Source organism: Megascapheus bottae, chromosome 7 (genome assembly GCF_031878675.1).
Source record: "Megascapheus bottae isolate mThoBot1 chromosome 7, mThoBot2.hap1, whole genome shotgun sequence".
Lineage (NCBI taxonomy): Eukaryota > Metazoa > Chordata > Mammalia > Rodentia > Geomyidae > Megascapheus > Megascapheus bottae.
This window is the reverse complement of record NC_143515.1, coordinates 53,701,254-53,725,435: the sequence shown is the minus strand read 5'-3', so window position 1 is coordinate 53,725,435 and position 24,182 is coordinate 53,701,254. Positions and strand designations below refer to the sequence as shown.

General features: G+C 43.7%; 1 long non-coding RNA gene across 2 annotated transcripts; it reads left to right on the top strand.

Annotated features, from left to right (window-relative positions):
* Window positions 1-2,726: 2,726 nt before the first annotated feature.
* On the top strand, window positions 2,727-23,639 carry LOC150060799 (uncharacterized). 2 transcript variants are annotated; one of them, XR_016536163.1, is made up of 4 exons: window positions 2,727-3,071; window positions 4,562-4,670; window positions 11,831-11,894; window positions 12,153-12,265. It is a non-coding gene; the product is annotated as an uncharacterized LOC150060799 (long non-coding RNA). The 2 variants fall into 2 exon arrangements; XR_016536164.1 differs by lacking the exons at window positions 11,831-11,894; window positions 12,153-12,265 and adding an exon at window positions 23,357-23,639.
* Window positions 23,640-24,182: the final 543 nt, after the last annotated feature.

The window sequence follows — 24,182 nt, the reverse complement described above, 5'->3', positions numbered from 1 at the left end:
GCTGCCAACTGCCCACAGGTACTTCTCGTTTATCACCTAGCAGATGCCAAAAAAAAAAAAAAAAATAAAGAATGAATCCTGCTCAGGGAGCAGGAATAACTTCTGACTTCTGACTCTGATGTGTTCTTGTCAACTGCATGACTTTGAGTGGACAAGTTTGCTTACCTTTGCTATTCTTTCAACTTAAAATTTTTACTTTTTAATTAAATTAATTACTATTACTATTTTTTTGCCAGTCCAGGATTTGCACTCAGGGCCTGAGCACTGTCTTTGGGCTTTCTCAAGGCTAGTGCTCTAGTTCTTGAGCCACAGCATCACTTCCAGCATTTTTCTGTGAATGTGGTACCGAGGAATTGAACCCAGGTCTTTGTACATACTAGGCAAGCACTCTTATCACTAGGCCAAACTCCCAGCCCAATTATTTATTTATTTTTATTTTTTTGCCAGTCTTGGGCTTAAGCTCAGGGCCTGAGCACTGTCCTTGGATCTTTCTCAAGGCTAGAACTTTACCACTTGAGCCTCAGCACCATTTCTGGCTTTTTCTAAGTATGTGGTACCAAGGAATCCAACCCAGGTCTTCATGCATGCTAGGCAAGCACTCTACCGCTAGGCCAAACTCCCAGCCCCCAGCCCAATTATTCTTTTGTTTTACTTACCCTTTCCTCCCTCCCCCCTCCCCGCCAGTCCAGGGACTTGAACTCAGACCTAAACAATGTCCTTGGGCTTTTTCCACAAGACTAGAGCTCTACTACTTGAGCTACAGCACTAATTCTGGCTTTTCTACGTATGTGGTACCAAGGAATCGAACCTAGGTCTTCGGGCATGCTAGGCAAGTGCTCTACCACTAAGGCCAAACTCCTGGCCTTACTTACCCTTTTATATCTGCTCCTTGGGGGCTTGTAACAATTTACAAACATGTTGGTCAACATCCTGGATGCTCTCACCACTGGACCACTGGGGAGTGGGAGCTGGACGTCTCTTATCTGAAGCTGGATGAACCTTGGTGATGATGATACAGTAGAAAATGTCATTTCATGACTGCAGAGACAAGGTCAGAAAAGGTCGCTCAGCTTTGGCTTGATTTTTTTTTTTTTTTGAGTCATTCACTTTTGGGATTTTGAGCCACTGTGGAAGAAATTTGATGACCTCAGGACTGCCATAGTATGGGCAAGCCCAAACCACATGGAAAGGCCACATGTAAGTGCTCTGACCACAGTCCCAGAAGACTCAGATGGCAGCAATACCAACCTCTAGATAACTCTCCCGCAACCAGGGCCCCAGATATGGTACTCAGAGTCAGGAGTAGAATATATTCATCTCAAAATTCTTACATCTGTTCCTGTGCCTGGCCAAGGTTGATCTTATCATGTGGACCTGGCCATGCTCGGTCCATCTATTGTGAACCACTTAAGAAGAGAATTATCAAGGGACCTGAAGAAAAGATTCACAGATCCTCCGATGCAGACCCCAAACTGCCCAGCTTCCTTCTTGCTGGGGTACACCTTCCACTGAATTCTGATTGCTCTTCTAGAAATCCTCTAGTAAGTATGACCTCTCTCCTTTACTTACTTGTTCAGCCACTGGCAGGATCTATTTACAGTGTGCAAGAAGCTCAACCGTGCCAGACACCTACAGAGCATGGTTCACAGGTGAAGAGGCTAAGCACACATTGGAATTCCCTAGCACTCTTTCCTGTTCTTTGACTTTGGAAGGGCAATTTCTCTTAAGTCCCAATTTCTTATCCACATGAGAAAAATAAGCTCAAATGCATAGATTTATTGTGGATTTTATGAGATTAAACCGAGAAACAAAACAACCTGTTAGCTACTTTGAATACAATTGGAGTTTAAAGAGTTAGAAACAGAATGCCTGGAATGATGAACTCTCTTTTTGCCGAGCAGCACACAGATTACAAACACAGATGGCAGAGGAGGTTATTCTGATCTTTAAGTGGCCTTTTGACATTTAATGAAAAGTACTTGACCCTGACAACAAAGAATTTCTAGCACAGGGTTTGCACAGGCTTTAGTCCATTCAGGATTATCCAGCTTTTTACATCACAAAAGGCAGTCCTGGGGCTGCTGGTTTTTTGATTGCAACTAAACCTTAGACAGTGAGGTCAACCTGTAAGTGGGTGAGATGCTCTTTTCCAGGCTGCAGATGGCATCATGTCATCCAGTGGTCTGGGAGAACATGAGGATGGCTCTCTGTCGCCCATCTTGGCTGCTGGGAATTCATCAGTCTTAGCACACTGAGACGGAAAAGTAGGAGGGTATTTGGGATCTGATTCTTGAAGGATTGTGACAGAACTTTGCCCCTTGTGATAAAAGAACATTCCAAGAAGATTCAGTTCTGGAAGGAGATTCCAAGGTTGGGAGCAACAGCTAGGATGCAGTGACCATGTCCCACTGGCATGGGTTACCATTCTTGGGGGTCACCTCCTTTGATTTCTGTGGGACATTGCTGGACTCAGCACCTGGGACTGCTTTTCCAAATGCTCCAGCTAACTGGGCACAGCTCCTTTCTCTTAATTCTCCTTAGTTTTATTACAGGGACTGGAGTTTCTCCAAGGTCTTCAATAAACTCTCTCTCTCTCTCTCTCTCTCTCTCTCTCTCTCTCTCTCTCTCTCTCTCTCTCTCTCTCTCTCTCTCTCTCTCTCTCCCCCCCCCCCCACCGTGTGTGTGTGTGTGTGTGTGTGTGTGTGTGTGTACTGTACTGGGGCTTCTTCTTTTTTTTCCCCTCTCAGGGCCTAGGTCTTAGCTGTCTCTTAGCGTTTCTTTCTTTTTTGCTCAGACTGGTACTGTTTTCATTGGAGCCATGCCTTCACTTCCAGCTTTTTGGGGGTTAATTGGAGACAAGCATCTCATGGACTTTCCTGCCAGGGTTAGATAGATTTGAACCACAATCCCTCAGATCTCAGCCTCTTAAGTAGCTAAGATTATAGGTCTGAACCACTAACACCTAGCCAAAGTCTTCAGTAAATCTGAAGGGAGGATTCAGAAAAGAAAATAAGAGTGAACAACAGGATAGCTTCAAGAGGACAGGGACTTTCGTCCTCATCTCATCACAGGTGGGGGCCCAAGGAGATACTTATTTCTTCCCATCCAACACGATTGGAATGGTGTTGCAGGTCCTTTGTTGGCTTTCCTTCTCAACATCCAGTCATTCTCCAGTCAGTGACCACAATTTCCAAATCCCTCCAGGAGGACTCATAAATATTTAGACCCCAGTGGTTCTGGCCAGAAGTCCTTAGACCGCTCTTCATCTGTTAGACATGAGGGGTGGGGGCTGAAGAAGAACCTTAGCTGCTGGAGACACCAGCTTCTACAAACTGGAGGCAGCACAGGACTATCCAGGTCCTTTCTTTGTTGTGCTGGCCCTGGGGCTTGAATTCAGGGTCAATGTGCTGTCTTTGAGTCTAGCTTTCTTAACACTTGAGCCACAGCTCTACTTCTGGCTTTTGGGCAATTACTTGGAGAGAAGAGTCTCACAGACTTTACTGCCTGCGCAGGTTTAGAACTACAATCCTCAGATCTCAGCTTCTTGAGTAGCAAGGATTACAAATATGATGCACAAGGATTACTAATATGATGGCTTCTGGGTATTCCAGTCCATTCTAAAGGCTGCACGGAAAAGTGTTACTCCTTAATATTCAGACAGTATTTTCTGCCCATTGTTAGGTACATGCTTATGAGAAAATGAAAATTCAAATGAAGTGAAATGCTCAGTGCCCCTCAAGGATAAGTTAGGATTCCGTTCATAGCCTTCTCTTTGACCACAGCGTCAGAGATATTACTGTTTTATGCCTCCTTTCACTTCCTTATTCACTCCCATCCTCCCCACCCCTAGAATGCACTGTGGCATGACAAAAGTCACTGAACTCCCTTTGATTTAGAGATTGAGGAAATGCTTACATAAGTCAGTATACACTTAATAAGTCAAGGTTGAATGACACTGGCAGAGAGAGTTGCTGATAATTGTAGTGATAACTATGTAGATGAATGATCAATTAAAAATATATTCTTTATTTTGTGCCAGTACTGAGGATTGAACTCAGGTCCTAGATACTGTCTCTGAACTTTTGTGCTCAAGGCTAATTTTCTACCATTTGAGCCACAGCTTCATTTACAGTGTGTGTGTGCGCGCGCGTGCGTGCGTGTGTGTGTGTGTGTGTGTGTGTGTGTGTGTGTCACATTTCCAGTGTCAGAAACACTGCAAATTGAAAGGGTATATAGGTAAAACATAGCTAGACACTGCAAATTGTAAGGGTATATAGTTAAGACATAGCTAGAAAGCCCAAAGCCTTTTAAGTTGGGGGGGTGGAGACTTCAGAGGTAAGGTGAGCAGCCTGACCACCTCTGCTTGATCAGCCTCTGCTGCTAGGGCTGGGGAGGTGAGAGTCAGTGAGTTCCCTCCAGACCCTACCCTCTCTGTCCTATCAGCCCTGAAGGCCTAAGAGCAGCTTGCCCCTGGGGTAGCCTGGAATAGCCAACATCTGTCCTGTGAATTCCAGCTTCAGAATGAGCACTGAAACCCAACCTTCTTCCTTGGATTCTCCAGGCTCCTGAGAGCATCCCCAAGTATGAGAGCATGAGCAGATGGGAGTAGGTGCAGGACATGGCACAGAACAAGCAGGAGAAGAAGAAGAGATAAGGGACGACATGGATTGGTAAGTTAGGCTCTGTGGAATCACAGCTTTTCTGTGAATGACTGCCTCATTGGGACCATAACCGAGTGAGTATGTCATTAGTAAGAATTACTTTTAAATTTTAGAATAAAATACTTTGTGAAGAAAGGGAAGGTGAGCTGGAAAGGAAACAGTAGTAAATGTGTGGTATCCACAAGGCAGGCTTGTCTTGCCCACTGAGGGTCTTGTTCATCCATTTTCTGTGGGTATAACTGAATATTCTAAGCTGAATAATTTATAGAGAAGAAAGTCTTACTCAGTTCGCAGTTCAGAAGACTGAGAGCTCTAAAGTTGAGGTCTGCATCTGATGAGGGCCTTCCTTCTTGCTGGTGGAGATTCTGCTAACTCCCAAGGCAGCACAGAGCCAGGCCAAACAAAACAGGTTCATACAAGAAACAAAGATAAACCTGCTTTTTCCACGCCCACACTCAACATAGCCATTAATCTATGAATGGAGGGCAGAGACCTGAAGACTTAACTCTATTTTTTTTTTTTTGGCACTAGTACTGGGGCTTGAACTCAGGGCTTGGGGTGTTGTCCTTTAGCTTTTACACACAGCTCTAGAGAGTAGATATAGAGCTCTAGAGGCAAAGGGCTGTTTTTGGTGGTTAATTGGAGATAAGAGTCTCACGGACTTTCCTGGCTTTAAACTACAATTCTCAAATGTCAGCCTCCTGAGCAGCTAAGATTATATTAGCACATTGCAAATAATTTTTTAAAAATCTATTTTATGTCTTTAAATAGTTGTACAAGTGGCTTTAATTTAACATGCTGTTTGGTAAGTGTAATGCATCTTAAGCAGTGTTACACCCTTTCATGATTCTGCCCCATCTCTCCTTACCCCACCCATCCTACTGAATGATCAGTTTTTAAAGTGCGTGTGTGTGTGTGTGTGTGTGTGTGTGTGTAAAGCTGTTTCTGAAAAGAAATAAGAAGCAGCAGTGATTTAAAATCTAATGACTTTTCAAGTCGAGAATCATTTCCTCTGATGATATTCTGGCTTCCTCTTGGGCTTTGCTGGGGGAACATACCTAAGTGTCACAAGTGGGATAATATCACAATTAACTCTCAAATATGTTCTCCCCAAAGTTCTGCAATCGAATAACTCAAAACAGCAAAAGTTTAGTGTGAGATGCTGGGAACCCTGGGCATAGAATACTGTTCGTATTTAATTGAGTTAAAGGACAGCCTCAAATACAATGCGATTAAAAAAAAAAAACAACAAACATGTGGTGAAGTTTAGGGCATCTGGGTCTGTTTAAATTGCTCTTGTTTTCAAGATCAAGGGTATTATTGATAAAAAACAAAAATCTTTGTAATCACTAAATTTAATCCAACTAACGCTGATGAGAAGACCGTTGTAAACATGAAACATGACTTGGGAACTCAATCTCACATGTTTTCCTTGTTGGGTAAAGCATGTTTTTAGGCATGTGAGGAGGAGAATGCTGCAGGATGAAGAGGCAAGGCTTAGGGACTAATCAGCGACTAGCTAGAGCCGCTGAGCAGCTTGGGGGGAAGGGGGATGGAAAGCCTGGGTCTCCTGCAGCTTTGGGGCAGGGGAGAAGAAAATGTGCCTTCAGTGAGGAGTAAAGTGAAAATCTTGGGAAAAAAATGTCCTCTAGGGAGAAATCCCACCTAATCTTGGCTTAAATTTGCATGCTTTTGCCATCCAAGGGGGATCTATTTCCAATTTAATTAGTACCTGTTTTCTGAGTACACTGCTCTGAGTACCTTATCTGGAACTTGATCTCTCCTTCTGCTGGGTGACTACAGGAAGGACCTTTCCTGTCCACTCTGGGTATGAGCATGGTGACAATAACTTTTGGTCGGTCTGCTCTGCTCTCACCTCTCCCCTCTGCCTGCCTAGTGATGTCCACCAATATTGCTGTTAATGATACTGAAGCCTCAGTATCATCCTCACCCCTTACAGCCCACCAGTGCTCAAATTCTGCCAGAATGACCCTCATATTTTTTGTATCTATTTCACCTCTGCATTCCCACCAAAGTCAAACAGGCTTTCTTGAATTGTGTATACTCACAGACCACATGGTTCCCATCTTAGTTCTTTCAGATACTATAATAAAATACCTTAGAATGGATAACATTAAATAATTGAAATTAATTTCTCACAGTTTTGGAGGCTGGGATCAAGTTGTTGGCACACTCAGTACCTGGAGAGGGCTCTTTGTCTTCTCTAGTGGTTGTACCTGGAAACTGTGTCCTCACATTGGGCAGGTCAAACAGCTTACCTCTATTATACTATTTTCTTCCATAAGAACTCTACTCCTATGACTTAATCATCCCCTAAAAACCCTACCTCAATATGATTATATTGGCTATTAAGACTGAACATGTACATTTGAGGAGGAGAGACAATTCTGGATCATACCTTACTCCCAAACTTCAAAGCAGTCTTGGCCCTCTGTGGCTCCCACATCTGTCCCATTTTGTGTTGATTTAATTCTGTGTGCTTCCTGTGTTTTCTCACGCTCTTTAGATCGTATGCTTCTTGGAAGTCAAGAGCTTTCTTTTTTTTTTTTTTTTTTTGCCAGTCCTGGGCTTGAGCTCAGGGCCTGAGCACTGTCCTTGGACTTCCTCAAGGTTAGAGCTCTACCACTTGAGCCTCAGCACCACTTCCAGCTTTTTTCTATGTATGTGGTACTGAGGAATCAAACCCAGGTCTTCGTGCATGCTAGGCAAGCACTTTAACCACTAGGCCAAACTCCCAGCCCCTCAAGAGCTTTCTTACTTTCACCTCTCCCACACTTGTGAGACTAACTTGGATCCCAGACTGAAAGTTCAGTATATTGAACTGGTGCAGATGTAGGCAGTTTAGCTCAGGACTACCACCCTACCCCTGAGCCACAGCCCCACTTCCCATTTTCTAGTGACTAATGGAGATAAGAATCTCATAGTCTTTAGTGCCCAGGCTGGCTTTGAACTGCGATCTTCAGATCTCAGCCTCTGAGTAATTATGATTATAGGCATGAGCCACCTCGCCCTGCTCAGGCATAGTCTGTTGTTGTTGTTTTTTTTTTAATCAGCGTACTCCTGCTTCTTCTTGTAGGTCCTTTCTATTCTCTTCCTGATAACTGGCTTCAGTTTACTTCTGCTTTTTGTTCTTCTGTAGTTTTGGTTTAGAATAACATGGCTTCTCTTGTCGGGTTTTATACCACAACCTTTCTATCTTCGCCTTATATCCTTCACTGGGATTTCTTGGTTCAAATGCCTTGGAAAGACAACCTACTGGGTACAGTTCATCTTTGGGGTGGATTAGCCCCTGACTCAGTCCCTTGCTCTAACTCATCTTCCATGTCATTCAGTCCAACACATTGCTTCTTAAAAGCCACCTATAAAATCTGTGTCTCTATCAACATAGAATGGAGGGTGTGGCAGGCCAGAGGCTGCGTTTGTCTATATAGGGATGTCATCCATTCCTGTCTCTGGCTGGGTCATAGGAAAGATCTATGTTTAGCATTTTTCCCCCCTTATGTTTAGCTACTCTGCTGCCCAGAGTAGCTGTACTGGTTTACATTCTCATCAACATTCCTTTCCCCCCACATCCCCACCAACTTTTGTTGTTTGAATTCAAAATATTGGCCAATCTAACTGGAGTGAGATGAAATCTCATAGGTGTTTTTATCTGCATTTTCTTATGGCCTGCATTTTCTTATGACAGTTTCTTGAGCTATGTGTATACTGGATATTAAGCCTTTGTCTGATGTATTGCTGTTTAAGATCTTCCCCAACTCTGTCGACTGTCTTTCTAGTTTTGTAACTATGTCCTTAGCTTTTTATTTTGATGTATTCCCACTTGTCAAGTCACTCTCCTGTCTGTTGTACTTCTGGGACTCTTCAAGAAATTTCTACCGATAGTTGTCCCTTGCTATATTGTGGTTCACTTATTGCAGCTTCACTGAATCATGTTTACTTATTATTTTTTCTTTTTTTTTTTAATGTAAGTAGTGATCCTTCACCTATGGCGGGAGTTATGTTCCAGAAATCCCCACGTTAGGTGAAAATCTGCAAAGTAACAATAAGTGAACCATACACGATATAAGAAGGGATAACTATGTAACACTGCTGCCGTGTGGATTTTCACCTATTGTGGGGATCTCTGGACCATAACTCCCTCCACAGGTGGGACACTATATACCTGTAAGTTCTGATTCTCCTACTCTCTCTTGCAGTAATTTCAAAGTTTCTGACATTGAAAATGTTGAGAATTTTGAGTAGGAAATCAGATTTCATTCTGAGGATCACAGGGATAGGGAAAAAAAAAAAAAGAGAGATAAACCAGAGAACTTGCTACCCAGTCAACTCTGAGGGTGAAAGAAGCTAGACTGTAAGGATGCTGAAATGAGAACCTAATAAAATTGCAATGGATGTAATCAATAATAACTGCAGGTTTGTTTGTTTTGGAACTGCAGGTTTAGATGTGAGAATGAGTTGTAAAATGATGAGGACTGATTCTCCAACTCTAGCACAAGGTTGATCAAGAGTGAAGCTGTCTCCACCTTCCTATTTACAACCTCCTGTGAATTTTATTTAATTGTTTATTCACTGCTAGTATTTTTATCATGGTGTGTAAATAAAGGTATTTTAAAGGGAAAAGAAAACCTGGCAGTTGCTCAATCTTTAGAAGGCACTTTAAAATTTCCCTTCCCTCCTTCTTTCCCTCCTTCCATCCCCTTCCCTTTCTTTTTCCTTTTTAAGTTTTACTTTTCTTCACTATTTTCTTTATTGTGTCAGTATTTTTTTTTTCCAGTCATGGGCTTGAGCTCAGGGCCTGAGCACTGTCCTTGGACTTTCTTAAGGCTAGAGCTCTACCACATGAGCCTCAGTACCACTTTCGGCTTTTTTTCTGTGTATGTGGTACCGAGGAATCGAACCCGGGTCTTCGGGCATGCTAGGCAAGCACTCTACCACTAAGGCCAAACTCCCAGCTCCATGTGTCAGTATTTTTGAACACTTTGTTAAAAATAATGTTTGGAACTCATGCAGAATCATTTACTGAACAACATGAAAAAAATTAAAAATACAGTAATTAAAAAAACCCAACACTTACTAAATGTTTCCACCATTACTCTAAGCTCCTTGCACATTCCATTCATTTTCTCAACAGCCTTAAGATGTGGGTACTAATAGTATCCTTCCTTTTTTTAAAATGAAAACCATAGGGACAAGTAGCTCAATGATTTCTTCAACCTTACTGTCTTAGTCTTCTAGGTCTACCACAACTGTAGATTGGACCACAGAGGTTTATTTCTCATAGTTCTGGAGGCTAGGGAGTCTTTCATCAAGGTGCTGGCTGATATGGATCCCAGTGAGACCCATCTTCACAACTTGCAGAAAACTGACTTCTTGATTATGTGCCCACATGATTTTTCTTCAAGGAGTGCTTCCTTTCTCTTCTTCTAAGGCAACTAATTCCACTATGAGGCATCTACCTTTACAACCTGATTTAATCCAGAGTCTCATCTAAATACTATCACACTGGGAATTAGGCTTCAGCACAGGGATTTGGGAGAGGGAAGGCATATCCATCACAATGGAGCTTTATCAATTACACATTCAGAAAGTTGGGAACCAGTAAGTATAAATGTTAGCAAACTACAGGGGCAAAACCTCAGTAGGAGACAGGAGAGAAAGTCTGCTTTTCACTAACCCTGTTTTCCCCAGATGGTTTTCTAGAAGGAGAAGTTTGAGGAAGAAAAGACTAGAGGGAGAGCTGTCATCATAAGTAGGGAAAGCTTTGGGAGTGGGAGCCCTGAACTTGAACCCTGACCTTGCTACCTTCTACCTGCCTGGCTTTAGTCAAGCCTTTCTTTTTTCAATTGTATATAGCAATTGAAGAGGCATTTTGGAGACTCTTAAAGGCCACACAAATATTGCCTGTGAAATGTCCTAGCCAGGTGGGAGATGATTGGAACAAAATTAATTCTGTGGCTGTGGCCAGCCCTTGCCCTGTACTGTCAGCCCAGGAATGGATCACTGGCTTTAACAGATACATGTTCACGAGCTCTGACATGGTCTTTTCACCCAGGCTGAGGCCCATGGAAGAGCTAGACCTGGGAGGAACTGCTGAGGAACAGCCAAGAGGAGGAAAACCAGTGCCTTTTCAGAAGAATTTGTTTAGGGACAGTTATCTCTCCTAGACCAGCAACTTCTAAGACTTTCATTCAATTTGTGTGTGTGTGTGTGTGTGTGTGTGTGTGTGTGTGTGTGTGTGTGTGTGACCAATCTGCTTGTAGCCAGAGGAAAGAGAAAAGAAATAGCCACAGAACACCAGATTTCATAGGAGACCACTTATATGAAATGTCTAGAATAGGCAAAGCCTTAGAGACAGGACATAGAGGTGTGGAAGTCAGGGGCTGTGGTGAGAGGGGAATGAGGAGTGACTTCTAATAGATGTGGAATTTTTGGGGTTTTTTTTGGAGGAGGAGGAAAAAAAGACGATGGAATTGTATCATGGTGGAACAACTTCGTGAAAACAGAAAACCTTTTGAACAGTGCGCTTTACAAGAATGGTTTTTTTTTTTTTAATGTTTTTGCTATATGAATTAAAATCACATTTTTTTAAAAGGTAAAGTGAAACAAGGTAGCTTCCAACAAGTTCCTATTGATTGGAGAGGACACTGTAGGACCCAGAGCTCTGAAGATGGCAGCCATGTGGGGAAGGGGGCATTTGGGAAATGTGGGGGGTATAGATGGCCAGCAGAGTGGGGTGGGTGGGGAGAAGCACACAGAGAGAGACCCCAGACATACACAGAAAGACACAAACAGACACACAAAGAAAGAAAGACTCAGAGACAGACAAGCCCTAGGGCCCTTCCCTGAGAAGCAGAACTCAGAAGACTGAAGAAGGTCATCTACTTTAAAGAGACCTAGGAGGCATTGCTGCCTTTGAAAATCTGCCCAAATACCTCAAGGTGGGCGGGAGAGAGGAAGAGATGACCCATGCTAGCTGCAGATTTTATGGTTTGGCACAAAGAGGGACCCTATGCTTTCTGCAAATCTCAGACACATGCTGAGGGGCTGGAAGTTCCAGTTTTGCTGTAGTTTGCCTCCCACACTCGTGCATGTATGTTCATCCTCCAAGTAGCAATGGTCTTGAAAGGTCTTTTTTTTTCTTTTAGATGTATCAAAGGGGCAAACAAGTAGAGAGAAGAAGGGTGAGGAAATGCAGTCATTATATTCAAGGTACATTATTAAAAATGGAGCATTGTAACTTGAGAGCAGTGTTAACATAGGGAAAGGCAGGGCAAACGATGAAGGAATAACATTAATCAAGGTGCATACCACTCAAAGCCTTATTTCTGGAATGGAAACCCTTTTATACAATGCCTTTGCATAAGTACTTCCTAAAAATATTTTAAAAAAGAAAATATATCACATATTCATATTCAATTATATACTCAGCTACACACATTCAAATAATTTATTATTTTTTTAAATCAGCTTATTTCCAGCTGGAAGTTACTATCTTATGGGAAAGGCAGTCATTCCTGACTCTACCTACCCCCTGGCTTTGTGTACACCAGGACCTGAGACATTTATGTGTTTCCTGGAGAAGAGGAATTGACTCCAATTCAAGTGAGTCAAGTGATTTTTTGAAGACCTGTGTCATGTGGTAATTTCTCCTGCTGAGTTTTAAATGCCTTTCCATGAAGTGGCCCTCATGTAAGTAGGGGTTTCTCTTATAGTAAGACCCACATGGTCTGTTTTATTCTATAGCCATTAGATACCAATGTTCAAGAGTTTCACAAGGCGTCAGAATAAAACTTGATCACTGGAAGAAAAGCCCGTAGGCTCCAAAACTTAACAAGCGAGTGGCAAGATAGACATGAACAAACATTTAATTGTGCTCACAGAATCAAATTATGATCTTTACTGGCTGTCAGACCTAATATTCCTGAGAACTTTATCCTATCTGGAAAAGTTTGTTAATTTCACTTTGCAAGAATTATTGAGTATAATAATGGTTACTAAGAAGTCTTTTTTTGGTTAGGCCAAAAAAATAAATAAATAGTACCAGACTCTAGAATGACGAGGAATGATACACTAGGTCGGATTTCTGAAAGCTGGACTTCTCAAATATCACATGACTGCAAGTCACATGGGGGTGTAGTTAAAAGGTAGATTTTGATTCAGTGCATCTCAGGTGAGTAAGGAGATTCAGTTGTTTCCCAAAAGAAGCATACTTGCATTTATTGAGGTGAGTGTGTGTGTGTGTGTGTGTGTGTGTGTGTGTGTGTGTGTGTGTGTTTGCATTTGCTAGTACTGAGGCCTGGGTACTGTCACTTAGCTTTTCACTCAAGGCTGATATCCTACCTTGAAGCCAAGCTTCCAGCTCTATTGTGGTTATTTGGAGATAGGAGTCTCTCAGACTTATCTTCCCAGATTGGCTTCAAACTGTGATCCTCAGATCTCAGCCCCCTGAGTAACTAAGATGTCAGGCATGAACCACAGTGCCCAGTTTCATTTATTGCTTTTTATTCAGGACATGTTAAATGCATAGCTCAACCTTCAGCATTAAATGGGGCAGGGGGTGTCATCTGACCCTATCAGCTACTGAAGCAGTCCATCCCATTCCAGTGAAGTCTCCTGACCGCCCATGGCCAGGCCATACTTAGGCCTCAGGCCTTGGCTCAGGTATTTCTATGCCTGTGAGACCCTTCCTCCTAATTCAGATCAAGCAAGCCATCCAGCTTTTCTGCTCTCCTCTCTCTCTCTCTCTCTCTCTCTCTCTCTCTCTCTCTCTCTCTCTCTCTCTCTCTCTCTCTCTCTCTGTCAGAGTTACCCCATACCCCCATGCTTGCCAGCCAGCCTGGCTTCTGTCTTGCCCCGGATTCAGTTTTACAAGCACTGCCCTGCTCGTAGGTAACTCTTAAAGGTATCTGAGTTATCTCTTGGACTAAGCTCCAAGACCCTGGCAGACATTGTTAACATTTCCCACTGTTTCTGTAGTCTAGACTTGCTTCTGTCATTAATTAGCCGCATGATCTTAGAAAAATCACTTTGCTTCTCTGAGCCTTGGGTCCCCTCATTTGTAAAATGAGTTGAACTAACTCAAGAATGCTGAAGGCCCGTCTGCCTCGAAAATTCCTTGGTTCCATATGGTTCTGACTGCCTTATGTTCCCTAGGACATGGTTGACATCCAAGAACACACCTAGTGGATTTAATTAAATTGAAATTTTAAGCTAGGAAAGGCTATCTGTCCCTAGAGAGGCTCTGGATGAATGGCCGTGGGGCAGGGCAACAAATCACGGGTATAGGAGAGGTTGATTCTTCCTGTGCCTCCCCCCACCTTGGAGGATGGAATTTGCCATCTCTTTTTAGCAGCTGGAGCTCCCCTGCTTCCATGTTTTTTAATATACCAAGACTACAGAGAAAAAAATATGCTTACAATGAGGGAAATGCAGGACCTGGGCTTTGAGAAGAAACAAAAAAAGGGGGATGATTCAAGAAAAGAGTTGAGGAAGAGTAAGTTGGGAGAGGAGAAGTGTGGCTCATCTGGAGGACCCAAACTTTTCAGAAATTATTGGTCATGATAATCCGGCTATCAGAAAATGTAAATAAGATGGCAATTCCATTTCAGATCTGTCAACTGCCCTTCCAAGCTTGGCTCTCACACTGTGTGATATCACCTACAGGCCCTGATGGAATTCAAGCCCCAATTTATTTATGGCTGAGAAGATGTGATTCTTTTATAGTATTGCAATTGTCTTTATTTTGTAGACTACTTGGAGCGATTTAATATGCTTGGGATCCAACAGAGGTTGCGTACTGACAGAAACTCTACCAGTGAGAGTTAGCCACTTATAGATCCCACAGACTCCCTCCTTGTAGACAGCCAGCTGCCCAGGTCCATTGTTAGAAAGGTCCCGGTGGGGGTTTTCATAGTCTTTAGAGGTGGCTTTGGAGTGGGGAACCTCTTTCCTAGGCTATAAGGAACAGCTATTGTGGAGTATTCTTCTCAAGGTCCTGGCTGAAGCAACGTTCAGGAATAAAGCCCTAGCAGATCAAAGAAGGTCAGATGGTGACAATTATTCTACATGCACAGTTCAAGAAGCATTTTATTGAAACTACTCCATACTAAGGGGAAGCCTTGCTCTCTCCCACAAACTACTTCATACCATGTATGAAGGGACTAATAGCATTGGTAAGGATTTGGCATTAGGTAAAAATTTGGGGTCAGAAGCCTTGAGTGCAAGACTCACCTTTGTCTGTCTTGTCCTGTGTAGTCCACTTAAATGAACTCCAGTGTTTATGAGTAAAATAAAAATGTAATTATTTAGCTCAGAAGGTTATATTGATGACCAAAGGACTATGTAGGTAATGTGCTTTGTGATCTCTGAATAGTCTAGGGAAGAAAGGGTAGTTGACCCTTTTGAGGATGCTCTTGAACTCCCAAAGAAACCAAATTTGAAGGGTATCTTGCTGGTATCCTGTATTTCCTACCTGTTGATAAATAGTCATTATGAATACTGACTGTGTATTCTCTTGCTGAAGCACCCAGACAAGTAGACATCTCCAGGCTACAATGCTGGGGGCTTCATTTCTTATGTGTCAAGGAGGAGCCTTCTGCCTTGTAACCTCTTCTCTCTACCCTCTTCATTTTAAGGCCCTTGTCATTTTTTTTCCAGGTATAGAGGAGTTAGGTCATTTGCTCAATCATCCAGCATGTAATGGGCAGATCTATGATTTAAAGCGGATTATGGATTTTCTTAGGAAGAAATGGGAAAGAGGGAGAAAAGGCCTTAGGATATAGGAAGTAGATACTGTAAAATATATTAATGAGCATATGGTTCAAGCATAATGAGATGATGTGAAATGAGCCTTTATAGAAACTGGCCCAATGACCTAAAGGTCATTTCCAGCTTACCTGAAACAAGAGGAAGAAGCAATGAACCCACTAGGAAACTTGTGTAGATGGGAAGCCTTGTGCTTTAAGTCCTGCAGTCCAGCTGTAGGAGCGAGCAAGGTCTCCATGTTGGCCCTGGAGGCTGCCTTCCTAAGAGAGCTATGAGGACCAGCCGTGTGGGAAGGTTTTAGGATAGGAAGAAATGGCCTTTTAGTCCCTTGTCAGAGCACGGAATAGAGTTTAGAGAAATTGGTGGTGTAATGGTAGCTTCAAAGCAGCTTCCTGAGACAGCCATGAACATGTAAGTGAGGGGCCAGAGTGCAATTCCAAGTAGGAAACACTAAGAGCATGACAGTTCTATAGTGCTTCATTCCAGTGTGTGAGCAGAAGTGTGTGAAGGATTTGACCATGCGCAGGAAGTAGAGGAACTGGAGACCAGCTCTGAGCAGAAGCTAGCAGAGTTCCAGGGCCTGGATGAAGGGACAGGGGTGGAGAGGAGGGAGACCCACTGGCTGAATGGCTTGGAATGGTGCCTTGCAGTGATGGCTCCTTTCCTGGGGAAAGTGGGGGTAAGTGGATTTCTGTTCCAGATTTGAGGTACCCAGGAGAACCCTCATTCACCAAGTATTCCCTAAGTACTTATAATACCGTGCTACTTTAGAATACCCGTGTAACATTAATCCATATACATTTTAGGCCTCTCAAATGATCTCAGCCGAAGTCTCTCTTGACTGGAGAATAGGGTGTAGCTTGGCCCATTTATCTTCACCTCCCACCTACACTTTTCCTGTCTGCTTTGTTCACTCTGAAGCTTCCATAGGGTTTATTTTGTTGTGTGGATATGGCAGACAAACAACCAAAATGATTGCTTTAAAAATCCAAGGTTAAGTTATTCTGGACTTACAAACTTGGTCCACGTTAGAGCTACTGCAACAACCTAGAAGTCTTAGTGATAACACACTTTGACTCAGGCCACTCTGCCTTCCTTTTCCTCTCTTGTCTAAGGCATTTTGCACTTGCAGACTGCATCTCCAGAAAGCCACCTCACTCTCTCATCACTTCCTCCAAGTGTGGCCAAGAGTCCATTTTCTTACAAACCATCCCAGAGCCATTTGCAGAGGCCTCTCAAAATTCTCTTTCTTCTCACCTTCCTCCTTTGCTTATTTTCCCACTCAGCACTTGCATTATGTGATGTGCTATATATTTTACTTAACTTGCTGAGCACTGGCTTCAAGTCACCAGACATAAGCTAGGATTTTGTCTTTGTTCACTATTACCAGTGTCTGGCAGTTAGTAGCATGCAACGAGTATTTGTTGAGCTTGGAGATTTAGTTTGGTCGTAGACAAGACATTAGCCAACAGTGCTATGGGGGAGAAAGCGATGGGCCCAGAGACCCTGCCCCTCAAAAGTCCGAGCCACAGAGCTAACCTACAAGCCCCAAGAGGTGATTCAGCCCACATCTTGAACTCATTTTCCAGCATAAGGAGGACTGGTTTTATGTCACAGTCCAAGGCACGTGTTTACTCAGCTTCTCCTCTCCGCAGCCCAAGGAAAGATAACTGAACTTGATGGATAACCACTAATTGGATCATTACCTTCATTTCGAAATGATTGCCCCTAGCCACTGGGGGCATTAGTTCCGAGCTGGGGCCCCTCAATCTGGCAAGCTCCACAGACCCAGCAGGTCTGTGACCCCACAGGGCTCACAGCTGTGCGTTTGCCTAACTGGACCCTCCAGCCAGCCACTGCCTCTTGGACTCAGTGTCCAGTCAGCCATGAGGTACTTGCTCCCCGTGGGAGCCCTCTCTTCCCTTCCCAGGCTCCCAGAGAACCAACTTCAGGTCAATCAACGTCTCTTCTTCTTTTCTGGGCACCATCGTCTGGGTTCTCTGTTTGTCTGATGTGTGTAAAGTTTACTTTTCTAGGCAAGGGGGCAGGGCCCTTGAAGCCAGTTCGTTTCTTCTTCCAGGCGCCCCTTCTAGTGCTGACACTGGACTGGATACGCACAGTATCTGGAGGTTGATTGATGTTATGGGGCAGGAGGAAAGGACCAAAAGGTAGGGCAATTGATTCCAGCTGAAAATGGAAGGAGGCAGAGGGTAACAGATGACTGGGGGTGGGGAAGGGAGGGTCAGGAGCCTTAAAGAAGGTTACCACACCCTTCTTTCCTTATAGCGCTCTGCTAGGAGCCTAGGTTAAAATTTGTGGAAGTATCCTTCTGAAAATGATTAGGTAATTGTGTTGTGTGTTGTGTGCGTGTGTGTGTGTGTGTGTGTGTGTGTGTGTGTGTGTTATGTATATGTGCACATATGTGCGTATATGCTACTACTGGGGTTTGCACTCAAGGCCTAGACACTGTCTTAGAGCTCTTTTGCACAAAACTGGTCCTCTTTTACCTGAGGCACAGCTCTATGTCTGGCTTTTCAGTGGTTAATTGGAAATAAATGCCTCTTGATCATTCCTGCCTGAGCTGGCTTCAAACTACAGTCCTCAGATCTCAGCCTCCTGAATAGCTAGGATCGCAGGTGTAGTTTTGCCCAGCAATAACTCTTAAGATGAAATATTACAACATTAAAAATACCCTGAAGACTATTTAATGATACAGGGACTAGTTTCCACCCACTTAGCAAAAGAGTTTCAAAAGACAATATATGATATAAATTCCATTCTGCAGTGTTAAAACATCATGTAGAATAATAGTAGCTGGCATCGAGTTTCTGCTGCATGCCTGTATTGTGCTTAGGTAGGTTTCGAAACACTTCTAAGGGCTAGGTTCCTTTTTCCTTGTATTCAGGCCAAGATCTGAAAACAAAGTAAATTCCCCAAGACTATACAGTGTAATCTGTCTCCCTGAGAATAAAAGGTTGGAAGGTTTAAAACAGTTGGAATTCTTTTTTGGAATTTAGAATCTCTACATTTCTTATGCTGCTCCGAGAGTCCTCAAACAGGAAAATACTATGTGGAAATCACACTGTAAGAAGACAAGTTAAAGATCTGCAAGAGGAAGATACATTAGTCACGTGGTTGTGCTAGAGACAGAAGCAGTGGTGTATGGGTATCGGGGACAGGAGGTAGAGGAGGATTTATGAAGGTCACTGAGCAGGGAGGAGCCTGCACCCTCACTTAATGGTTCCAGGATAAACTGGGACCATTTCATAGGAAGACGACCTCCAAGGCTTCCCAGTCTCACAGTCCTAAAGAAATGCTAGTCTTGGACACGAGAAGGTGAAGTAATGCACCTTCTATCTGGTGAATATAATGTAACCCTTCTATTAATTACAATAAAAATATATGAAAAAAAGAAATGCTAGTCTTGGAATGGGTAGTCAGTTTTCCTTGGCCAGGTGTTAGAGAACACAGGGGTTCGGGAACTGCCATTTTATCTGTAGATTCCCCTATCCTCCAGATAACTGTAACTTCCAGCTTACATGGAGAGCTCTATTCCTGGACCTCCTCATCTCTTAACTCACATACACACATATTTCATTGCTGAAGACTCTGGACTCCAAGTCAAGCTTTTCAATAGTTCTTACAAAGGGCATGCCAACCCAATCACAATGACTTCTTTCAGGGAACGAATTTGGGTAGGGAAACCAAATCTGTTCTTGTAATCTAGAGACTCCTGATGCTGTGTGAATCTGGCCAACCTGGGCCATGGAGGCCGGAGCTGAGTGGAGGAGAAGGAGAAGAGTAGGGGGGTGAAATCTGGCCAAGATCTTCAGAGTTCACTGGCAACTTCCCTGTCTTTGAAAAATAGTGACATTGAAGTGAGAAATAGAAGCTAGCATTGTCCATTTACTCACAGTACCACTGATGAGAGAGAGAGAGAGAGAGAGAGAGAGAGAGAGAGAGAGAGAGAGAGAGAGAGAGAGAGAGAGAGACAGACAGACAGACAGAGACAGAGAGAGAGAGACAGAGAGAGAGAGAGAGACAGACAGACAGACAGACAGACAGAGAGAGGGAGAGAGATTGTATAGATTCTATAGACCTCAGGCATGGATTTTGCCATTGCCTGTCTGTGTTCACCACACTGTGTTAGTTGCAAGGAAGCAGCAAATTCTAGATTGCAACATTCTCTTCTGGGCAACCTGGAGCCCCTCTAAAAGTGCTTCCTGTATCACTGTACTGGACTGATTCTAATCCTTGGCTATGACTAATCTTGTTGGCCAAGGTGACAGCTTCCTTCCCCCTGATCACACAAATCATCTTTAGCCCTGCTCTTCTCTCCACTACCCCCCAGCCTTTTCTAGACATCCATTGCATATAAAAGAAGAACTGGGTGTTTTGCAGTTGTTTTTCTCATTTAAGTCTATTCAGGTCTCCTATGTGGTGTGATTCTTTTTCATATGGAGAAAGAAGCTGAGGCCAGAGAAATGGTTAAAATTGTACATCACTTAAATGGAGCCAATTGGGGTTAGAAACTAGCTTTTCTGACTCCAAGGTCCCTGCTTGATGTTTATTATGTAGTTAATTGTATCCCTCAAAAAGAAAAGCCAAAGCCCTGGTACTTAAGAAGTGATCTATGGACCGGGAGTTTGGCCTAGTGGTAGAGTGCTTGCCTAGCATGCACGAAGACCTGGGTTTGATTCCTTGGTACCACATACATAGAAAAAGCTGGAAGTGATGCTGAGGCTCAAGTGGTAGAGCTCTAGCCTTGAGAAAGTCCAAGGACAGTGCTCAGGCCCTGAGCTCAAGCCCAGGACAGGCAAAAAAGTGATCTTATTTGGAAAGAGGGTCTTTGAGGATCTCATCAAGCTCAGATGAAGTCATACTAGATTAGAGTGGGCCTTAATTTAATTACTAGTGTCCTTAGAAGGAGAGAATTTGGGCAAAGAGGCTGAGTCACGGGGAAAGGTATTGTGAAAATAGAGACTTATTAGATTGAGGGCCTCACAAGCCAAGGGATGCTGGAAATTGCTGGCACCCTGTGATATTGAGGACAAAGCATATAATAGAATCTTCCTTAGAACAACCAGGTACAATCGCTACTGTTAACACTTTAGTTTTGAGGTCCTATCCTTCACAACTGTGAGAAAATAAGTTTTTATTGTTGTAAGTCAGCCAGCTTGTGGTGAGTTGTTACAGCATCCATGGCCTTCTATACCTCACTGTTCTAAGATAATTTCCTTTCCTGGCATAACACCACAGAAACTCCTTCAGAACCTACTGGTTGCTTCTTCTGGAACAAACCTGGACCTGGCTGAGGTTTGAGTCCTTCTAAGAGCTTCCTCATGAGGCACTAGGGGCTAGTGAGTGAAGAAACAGCTCTGTGCTTGCTTGAGGCCACCAGCAAAGAGCATGAAGGCAGAAGCAGGACAGGAAGGGAAACTAGGAATGAAAGATAGCTAATTTGATGAGGAGAGTGTGTGAAAGTACAGTGCACCAATGGCATGAGGTCTGTTATGTTGGGGTTACAACTGCTTTAGACAAAAGTATTGTTAGCTAAATTTTGGGGGGGTGAATTACCAAAGACATACAACTGTACAATAGTGGACTAGACCCTTCTTTCAGAAGTTTTGGCTTCTCAGATAGATGGTAAATGTCACAGTGTGTGTGTGTGTGTATGTGTGTGTGTATGTGCATGAGTGTGCAGGTGTGTGTGTATGTGTGTGAGTGTGCAGGTGTGTGTATGTGCATGAGTGTGCAGGTGTGTGTGTGTGCGTGTGTATGTGCGTGAGTGTGCAGAGGTGTGTATGTGTGTGTGTGTGCTTTGAGACAGGGTCTCTTTGTATAGCTCAGGCTGGTCTCGAACTCATAATCCTCCCCTGACTGCTGCCTTAGTGTTGGGATTATAGAAATGTGCCACCGTAGTGGTGCTGTGGCTCAAGAGGTAGGGTGGTAACCTTGAGCTGAAGAGCTCAGGGACAATGCCCTGGTCCAGAGTTCAAGTCCCTCAACTGACAGCCCCCTCCCTCAAAAGCCACCGTACTTGGCTTTCTTTGCTTATTGCTTGTAAAGATGAGATGACAGAGAATTTGAAAGCCACACAAAGTATGGCCTTTAGCATTATTACTATTATTTTAAAATGAAAAATATTTATTGGCTTTTACACTTTTACTGAGGCTTGAACTCAGAGCCTCCAGCTCTCTCTGAGCTTTCTGTTTGCGGTTGACACTCTTAACCACTTGAGCCGTACCTCCAGCCTTCATCATTATTATTGACTAGCTAGTTATTTTGGCATTTTTGTGAATGCCTCACATTCATTTGGGCCTTTGAGTGTTTGCTTAGGATCTCTAAACCCACTCAGAAGTCTGTGTATCAGTGAAGATGAGCCTTGGATCCAGAGAGCAGAGGATCCAAAACGGCAATGACAGGCTTCCTGAATAACAGTCAGAGCTGGTTAGGGTGGCCTGTTGTGGTGTTATGCCTGGCTGATGACTCCAAGGTTATTTTATGGCCCAAAATACCTACTGAAGCTCAGCCACATTTTAGATAGGAAGAAGGGGGGGGGGACGAGAGAAAGAAAGAGGAAACAGAGAGAGAGAGAGAGAGAGAGAGAGAGAGAGAGAGAGAGAGAGAGAGAGAGAGAGAGAGAGAGAGACAGAGACAGAGACAGAGACACAGAGACACAGAGACAGACTAGGCATCCTATCATACGTATACCAGTTTAAAAAAGCTGTCTCATTGTCCAGAATCTAATCTCATGGCTATAGCTGTCTTATGTAGTGGCTCATGCAGGTAATCTTAGTTACCTGGGAGGCTGAGATCTGAGGATCAAGGTTCAAAGTCAGCCCAGGCACTAAATGTCTGAGAGACTCCTATCTCCAATTAATCACCAGAAAATGGGGAGTGGCACTGTGCCTCAAGGGGTAGGGTGGAAGTCTAGAGCTGAAGAGCTCAGGGACCGGGCCCAGGCCCAGAGTTCAAGTTCTACTACTGACAAAAAAAAACCTGAGGTCCTACTAAATGAAAGGAATTCCAGGATATGGAAACAAGAGCTTTATTTTGTGTGATTGTTGTTCTTAATGTACTAAGTTATTTCTCTCCTCTTTTTTGCCCTTTGGTTAATCTCATATTGTTACTGCATCTGACTTTGTTACCTGGCATATTGTATATACATTTATTTGTTTATCTGAAATAGGAAAGGGAAGGGGGAAAACAAGATGATTGGGAGGGGATGTGGGAGGGAGACGGGGACAAAAGCATGAGAAGGGGTATCAATGTGTGAGAAGTAATGCACCTATTACCTGGCGAATGTAACTGTAACCCCTCTATACCTTACTCCAACAATAAAAAGTAAAAAAAAATGAAAAATTGAGGTCGTATTGTCACTGAAGGAGAAGAGAACACTGGGGAGACCTAGCATCTCTATCGCTCCTTCAATTTCCTTTTTAGGATCCACAGTCATCCCTCAAGATCATCTCAAGTTTATCTGCAAACCAAGTCATTTGTATTAGGTAGCCATATAGCTAGTCCATCATGCCCTTTCTTTATGCCAGCAAGTAACTTAAGTGCTTTGCCAGGGTTATCTCATCTAACCTGTGTCACAGCCCAAGGGGCTAGGTACTCTCCAAGTGTCAGGGTTACAGATGAGATGTGGCTCAGAGCCATGAAATGTCATCATTGCAGGTCCTTGGGAAGGAAGCTTTAAGATTCCCAGTGAGTGATCAGGATGTGTATTGTGAGTGCTTTGGAGGGGGTTCATGCCTGATGGAATAAAGGGATGGATGATGGCTGGCCAGAGGGCAAATTGAACTGGGATGCAGTGCCAGCAAAGGTCTCGACTGATTTCCCAGAGAATGTTAGGGCCTGGAGAGAATCATTGAACATTGGCACTTATGGGGGCTCTTCTGCAGGTGGCAAGCTGCTCTGAAGGAGACCTGGGGCAGATCACTGTCTTTGGCTGAGGTGACCTGTTGGAGGCTGACAGATGAGGGCTTTCTACAGGCAGTCCTCCTCCAGAGACCAGAGGTCTCCTAAAGCAAGTGACTTGACCAAGCTCTCATGAAGTCATGAATGGCAGGACAGGACCAGCTGACACCCAGGACATCCTGCTTTTTCTGCTGTACCAAGGCTTGGAGTGGAGAAATGGCTTGTTCAGAGTCACAGCTGATCAAAGTTACACCTCAGCTATACTGTAAATGTGGCTACGTTGTCTTTGGGGGTCTTGGGGATTCCCCCTGGGAATGTTTCCTCCATGTCTGTTTTCTCAGAATAAACTCTGGCAGTTTCTACCACTCTGGTCTCCTAGGAACTCAGCCGTTCACCAGCTGGAGTTTGGCGCAGGCCACTGGAGAGCCAAGGCTACCATCCATGGCTATGTTGGTTATTTGACATCAGGAACTGCTCTGAGGTTCCTGCTCCAAATGCTATGGCGTTCAGAGGAAGGGAAGAAGGAAAGAGTGAGTGGAGCCAGCTCAGAAGCCCTGTGTGCCTGCCTCTCCCATCCCATCCACCACAGGACCCCAGAGCAAGGCTGTACTTTCTCCTCTTTGAAACACCATCCGATGCTTAGAAGTTGGGAAGGATTTTAGAACTTTACAACTGGAGAAAGATGGCTCAGTTTCCTACCTTAGATATGAGAACACAGGACTCAGAAACAGCACAATTTGCCCCGAGTGATGAACTAGGTGGCATAGTTGCCATGAGAATGGGGGTTTCGTAGCTTCCAGCCTGTTTACC